Source organism: Diachasma alloeum, unplaced genomic scaffold, assembly GCF_001412515.2.
Source record: "Diachasma alloeum isolate Michigan unplaced genomic scaffold, Dall2.0 Dall_scaffold_00347, whole genome shotgun sequence".
Taxonomy (NCBI): Eukaryota; Metazoa; Arthropoda; class Insecta; order Hymenoptera; family Braconidae; genus Diachasma; species Diachasma alloeum.
Genome location: NW_021680486.1, coordinates 42,718 through 50,545, shown reverse-complemented (window position 1 = coordinate 50,545; position 7,828 = coordinate 42,718).

Sequence of the window (7,828 nt, the reverse complement as noted above, 5' to 3'; positions counted from 1 at the left end):
TATATATATATATATATATATATATAAGAAAATTCTAAATTCTAAATTCTCTCTATATTCTAATTCTCTTAGAATTAGAATTTAGAGAGAAAAAATTTTCACTTCACCCAGCCGGGAATCGAACCCGGGTCTCCCAGATACGCGCCGGGCACTCTTACCGACTAAGCTACCGGGAACTACAGTAATTCACTCTCACATTCACCTCAAACACCGCCTATATATATATAGGTCGACTTCTCGGTTTCACCCCTAGAGTTTTGGGAGCTAATAAAGCTCATGAATCTGATCAGCCTGTAACCGTTCTCCAGGTGAATCCCTTATAAGTCGAATGTAATATCACCACGGAAGCATACAACAATAGTGATAAAGTACATACAATTCATGAATTGTTCCCAGTGGTACCCCCTGGAGATAAAATCATAGAAGTGCCATCATAAGTTATTTATTTACCAGTGTCTGTGAAAACAATAAACGATTTGCAGCTCGGAATTGTTGATCAAGACGGTGAATTGGTGAATTTCAGGGGTGAAATAATCACCATCAGGCTGGATATCAAGACCATTTTATAATCATGGGAATGTATATAATCACGCAATTGGATATTCCTATAGTAACAACCAACCATGCCTCGCTTCAATCAGTTCACGTGCTGGCTTCAAAGTGTTACCACCTCGGAGCGTGAAGTTCCTCGAGAGTCTCGAGTCTCGGCCTGATCGTGAAAAAAAGTGGAAAAAATGTTTTTGCCAAATAAAAATATTATTCAATTTTTGGATACCATGGAGGAAAGTCTGAATATTAAAATCCCTCTGGTGTTTGAAGAATCCGTCGCCCACTATGAGGTTTATGCGCATCAGCCATATGCCTCAACAGAAGTGGATAATAGCGACGAAATTCGCATCGCCGTACAAAATCAAGACCTTTGTATTTTACCAAGCAAAAGTCATTTGCATATTACTGGTAAACTGCTGAAATCGGATAACACGAAAGCGACTGTTACGAAACTTGTGAATAACGCTATTCGTCATCTATTTCAAGAGATTCGCTATGAAATTAATGCTATTGAGATTGATAAAGTCAAGAATGTGGGTATCGCCGCTGTTATGACAAATTTAGTTTCATTAACACCGAATCAAAGCCTCTGGATAGAAAATGCTGGATGGTTAGGTGTTCAAGAGAAATTGAGTTTAGTGGATGATGGAGGCTGCTTCGATATTTCCATCCCATTGTGTATGCTATTGGGATGTGCGGAAGATTATCAAAAAATTATGGTCAACGTGAAATATGAGCTCGTTTGAATGAGAGCTCATCATGATAATAATTCTACGGTTCAAACAGAAAAGGAAGATGTGAAAATCACATTCAGCGAAATCGAGTGGTTGATCCCATATGTGACATTATCGGATACTAAAAAAATGAGTTGCTAAATTTCATCCAGAAAGATCCTGCAATATCGATGAGCTTCAGGTCATGGGAGATATATGAGTATCCGATGCTTCCAGAGACCACAAAACACGTGCGGACGGTGAGACCCGCGAGCCAGCTTGAGAAACCGCGTTATATCATTGTAGCCTTTTAAACAGCATGAAAAAATAAGGATAAGAAAAATGCTAGCAATTTTGACCATTGTACCCTTGCAGATGTTTAATTATTTCTAAATTCACAATGTTATCCATATGGAAATTTAGATGTTGTGTGACGTAATTTTGGGAGGTTCACGGAATTCTCCTTCCACTACGCAGACCTCTGACACCCAAAAAATCCGGAAATGCCAAAAGTTGAGGGCCAGGTCGTTTTTATCAGAACGACCACTGGAAACAAAACGAAATAGTCCTAAGCTCCAACACGGTTCCCACTAGCTCAAAACGTAGAGATGCGTATTTGGTTAATGAAAGAGCTTAAACTAAAGATGTAACTAGGTTACGTAAATTAAGACAAATTAACTGTCGGGGAATTCACAATATTTAATAAATCCTGAAGAATCAGTTTCAAAACCAACCCATCCATTAAAGCATCGCCTTTTTGATTTTCTATCATTCGAATAAATAAACAGCCTAACTAGTTACAGAAGATCACATTCGTTAATAAGAATAAAAGATTCTGACATGAATGAAAAAAATAAATGAATAAATAAGTCCCAAAGTGACGATAAGTCCAAAATTCGAAAAACAGACTAGTTGGAGTCGACAATCAGAATCTAAATAAAGTCAAAGATATTCGTGTGAATCAAGACAACACAGAAAAACGGTTGAAAACGAAATATCTCGGTGACGAGTAAAACTGGCGAGCAAATGACTTAATCGAGACAATAGTCAGTTAAACTATCCAAGGTCACGAGACCTCTATAATATTCCTAACATTCAATGTACTTCAAAAATTCACCGACAGCAAGAGTGTTCGTTTCAGAATTTTCCCTCAAACCCAACGCTAACATCCATCAGAATTTATTCCACAATATTTACAATTACCTCAATAACTTAAATAAAGTAACCCCAACAAGGAGAGTCTATTCGTAACCGAATTAAAATAAATTAATTTCGATAAGCTACGAGAACCCTATAATATTGGATCATTTTAAATGGAAAATCTTTCAAACATGAATGCGAATGTGAACGAACACGAGCGAGAGTTTCAAATAATTGGAATTTTCCCGATTCAAACGGAAAATTATTGATCGGGCGGACAAGATCTCATCTCAAAACTAAAATCATACAAATCCAATGTAAAGTCCCTCGCGAGACGCCACTTGAAAAAAAATCTACATGCGCCCGAAACGCCAAAGATCAGAGATCCTGCCCTTACAAAATCAAAATTAATTAGCCACCACGCTCACCAGAATCCAGACACGAAACGACTCAAAAATCCAAAGAACTCCCGGCTGCATGACAATGATCCAAATGTCCCAATAAATCCCGAAATCCCGATGAACCAGGGACATAAAAGGCACGCCGAAGTACATGTCTTCCCCAAAACGGCGTCTTACGAAAATCGGACAAACGTGCGAAACAACCGCACTCTGTCACCACCAGAACAGAAGTGATCGCCTGAATTATTACAGGTTGACACCTGTAATAGTAGTGCGACCATTAATAGCGCGGCAATAAATCCTATTGGGGCCCGCGAAGTGACTTTAAATCCGAATTATCATTGGGCCCAAAACTCACGCTTGCGCTCTATTAATTTTACGCCTACGCGTTAACAAAAACCGTTGACTAATTAATTATTTCAACGGAACTAAATTCCAAATAACAAATGTAATCATGTCATCGACTCATAAATCATAAGTTCACTCCGGCTACATTCAATGAATTAAGCGATGTCCAAAACGTGATCCAACTCAATTCAATGGCATCGCAAGACGCAAATGGTAGTGTTATCCCTCTCTAACGTAGACTCGCATCCATTGTCCCAAAATGTCCTGTAACTCAGCGCCGTACCTTCTCGGTTAATTATCGAAGCTTTACGTGACCCAGTGGATAGTCCAGATTCCATCGATGTCAGAAGAAAATATGACGGTCGCAAAAAATACCCTCGATATCGCTCGAAGTCCACGGACGTCCTCCGATCAATGAGCGTGTGGATGGTTCATACAAAAATTCAAACTAAACATGAGTCAGTACAAAATAATCACTCTCATCAGTGGCTCTCGTTGTTGGAAGGTTTGACTTCAAGTTTGGTAGTGACTAAACTAATAACCGACAAACCACGTGATGGTCTACACAAAACCATGAAATGATTTGTAACGAAAATAACACGTTACAATTGATATGGCTAACAACCAGTTTTCTATACTTTATAATATGTATTCAAACTTTGAACATCAAATTATGATCAACAAGTGAACAATCCTTTATTAAGTGAAATGAAATTTTCACCTATCATACCACTAGTGGTAATTGATTGTTCTAAACAAAATGAATCCTTGAAATTTAATCCAGTAGATGTGCATTTAGAATTTGAAACGAGAGTAAATATTCCCACAGACACCGCTGCTTGTCTCATTTTGCATGATCGAGTCGTGAATTATCACCCCATAGGTGGTGGGGTAAGAAAAGTAGTTTAATATTGATAGGGATAAGTGTATAAATTGGAGCGTTTGGAACATCACCGTATTAGTCACCATGGAGGTAATCGTGGATGTACAAGGCTTCCAAACTCTCTTCAATGAGTTTATTGTGAAAGAATTCGTATAGAGAGTTTTGTAGTCTGGAGTGGGATACCCATCAGTGTGGTTTTTCTGCCCTCCATTTAAATTTTCCAGTTTACCAGCAAAGTATAGAAGTGCGAATCAGTGGCTCTAGCATCATCATCACGGATTTACTTGGAACAATGGGAATCGGCCGTATGGTCGAATTGAACAATTAGTGTCAGAGTGAGAAAATATTCATAAAATTTATGTGAAAGATGACGACAAAAAAGTGTGGCTGAAAAAAATTGCCGGTCCTGTATTAGCGCCTCTAGTAGTCAATATTGAAGAATGTTATGACGATTGTCCTTCACTCACTCATTTTAAATTATTACCAACTCGCACTTGTCCTTTCCATAGTTATCTTGACGAGAATAAGGCGTGTGCTCAAAAAAATGTGCAGCTACTCAAAAACTGGATAACGAAAAAAAGAATAGTAAGATCAGCCGAGCGATCCATGGATGTTTATTATGAATTAAAGAATTTGGCTTTAATGGATTATGAGGATATAGCGTATCTGCCACACTCATTTATAAGTTTCAACGCCACATCGAGTGTCGATAAGGCTTGGACCAAGTTAAATGATGCTATGAGAGCTGATTGCAAGATAGCAAGATTGAGACGTTTTTCGGGGCATTCTGAAACGAACGGAGGAGATACTCTTGATGGACCACAACCTATGATAAGAGATTGTGTGGAACGTAATAATACTTAAGAAAAGATTACAAAAACACTTTTTTTTGTAATTCAGATTTATTCGTATATTTTTTAAAAAACTACTACATTGTAATATATTTTTAGTGAGAAATTTTTCATTAATAAAAAAAAAATGAAATGAAAATATTGTTTATTTATTTGTTTCTTTATCCATCCTCAAAATAGTTTAGGCTTCGACTTTTTCCTCTGGAGCTGTTGGCCTCAAGAATTCACCGAGGATGAAGTCGTTGTGTGGACCACCCAATTATTTCGGCGCCATTTTACCCTTTAACACGAGTGACTGCAAATTCGCCCACTCCTCCAGTTGGCTGTTGAAATGATTTCATGCTCTATTGGTTGCAAAGGCTGCATGTTTGCCATCCAAATGAAAAAGTACGCTCTCCCCGAAATTCGTTTTCGGTTTGTAAACTACAGTGTCGCTCTACACCTGATTTGACTCCAATTCTGACATCTGCAGCCGAGGAAGACTCTCCCTCTTCGAGACACTGTTGAATTTATCGAAGTTCATGATTTTGGTTCCGCAATGTTGGTCTGTTGGAGATTTGAGAACAACACTTCGACGTCAGTTTTCAACTGGATTATTTTTTTCAATTTTTCAATGTCTTTCAGTTGATGTTCCAATTTATTTTTCACCTCTTGTTGCTGGCGTATGGACTCTCTCTTGAATGCTTGTTGTTGACGTCGAATGGAGTAACTCTTCATGAGCAGAGGAAAAAGTAAACTGATGCTATGCTCTCGAACTTGAGAGGTTATATAGTGAATTACCCAACTCTTCTAAAGCATTTTTTGAGGGTTTATGTGTACCTGTTTTCTCCTAATATTTTTATTAGGAAAGATAGGAGGGGGGGGGGAATCCGATTGTCGGTTTGCAACCACCTATTGTGGTGGGGATTTTTCTCAGAATCTTATATGGAAAATTATATTCGTGAGTTTTTTTCTGAACCCTCCACTGTAAACGCACATGTTCTTCAATGGAATTTCGAGAAAAATCACGTTCGAGCCTGAAGATTGTTTTTTGGCTCTTTTGGAATGAGTCAAAAGTGAAAGTTTTCATGTTTTTAATTTCTTTCTGTGATGACTCATGTTTTCCCAAATGGAATTCCAGGAATCTCAAGAACAACCATGAAAAATGATTAGTAGATCAGTTGTCAGATTTCTCATCTTTTCTTGGAATTACATTAAAATTTACATTTGCTGATTTATGACGTTAAGCCCTTGCTGCGATGACTCATGTTACTCCCGACTGGAATTCCGGGAGTGTTGATAACAATCAATTGATTAGCCACCCACTACCCACTCACAGGAGAGACCTTTGAGACCTTTGTGATCCCTTCTAGAACGTTGAAATGGAAAAACCGCGAATTAATTCCGTGAATTGTTAATTAATTAATTAATTAACAAACCACCTACTCGCCAAAGACTCATCGGACTCCTCGCCAACAGACCCTTCCCACAGCATTGAGCTCGAAAAACCGCGAATCAAATTTACCAATTAAATTATTAATTAATTAACTACCCACCACCCACTCGTGGAAAACACATCAACAACAGACTCTTATGACCCTTGCCAAAAGGTTGCGCGCGGAAATCCGGGAATTGATGCCGCGAATCTATTAATTGATCAACTGATTAATTAATTACTCAACTAATTAGCCACCCACTTACGATAGATCCCTCACCAAGAGACTCTTATGAACTTTGCCAAAAAGGATGAGCGCGAAAATCCCCAAATTGATGTCGTGAATAAACTAATTAATGAATAAATAAATTAATTAATTAATTAGACACCCACCACACACTCGCGGGGTGGATCCTTCACCAACAGATCCTTCCAAAAAAGTTGGTCTGGAGAAGCCGCGAATTAAACCCGTGAATCGACTGATTATTTAATCGATTAATTAATGAGCCAACGACCACCACTCGCGGGAGATTCTCGCCAACTGACCCTCGTGACCCTTCCCATAACGTTAGTTTGAGGAACCCGCAAATTAACCCCGCGAATTAATTCCACGCATTGATTAATTAATTGATCAATTAATTAGCCACCCACCACCCACTCACGGGAGACCCTCGGACACCTCGCCAATGGATCCATGTGACCCTTCCCGAATCGTTGAGCCAGAACCGGCCTCATATATCTACTGGCAATGATTGAGTGAATACTCCTAATATGATTAACCTCGCCTACTCCAGCGTTTGACGTTGATGCTGGCTCGGCATTGTGAGGCCCACTACTAGAAGTCCTCAGAGTAGAGGAGTTTACGTCCACGGCCTTTGCAGACTTTCCGTAAAAGTTTGGATGGTACCCAACATATTGAGTGATAGAAAAGGTTCCAAAATAGTTCGAGATCTCTGCTGGTGAAGCACCAGGAAAAATCCCTTACAAGGTGACTTCAGTGGAAAAAAAGTTTGGCATAACAAAATTGTCAATTTTCAACTAAGTTGCTGAAATAATTTCTTCTTTATAGCTCGAAAAGGGGTGTCGAGTCCAAAATCAAAAACGGTTATGAAAATTTCTTTTTTTTATACTTCCCTTAAAAGTGTATGTTGAGGCAACAGCCTCATACTCGACAGGTCCAAGGGGTGGCAGCACTTCCTTGACTCGCTCTGCCTGACCGGCCGCGCTGCCATGTAGGTGCTCCAACCACGCACCGGTAGCGCTGACCTTCGTCTTCTCGAATCATTATTATTATTCACTCACAACGGTCGTTCTCTATGCGTTCTCTATTTTTTTGCTCTAAAACGGTTATCTCTAAACCGCGTGTGCATCTCAACATATCGTTTTTCTCTACCGTGTTTAACGGAAACAGTGTTTGCTCGCGGCTCTGATTTTGTGTATATTTCTCGACCCATATCTCAAATTGACTCGGAATAAACAGTTTTCCTTGTGACAAACTCAGCGTGTCTCGTGTCGCTCTCATTTCTCCA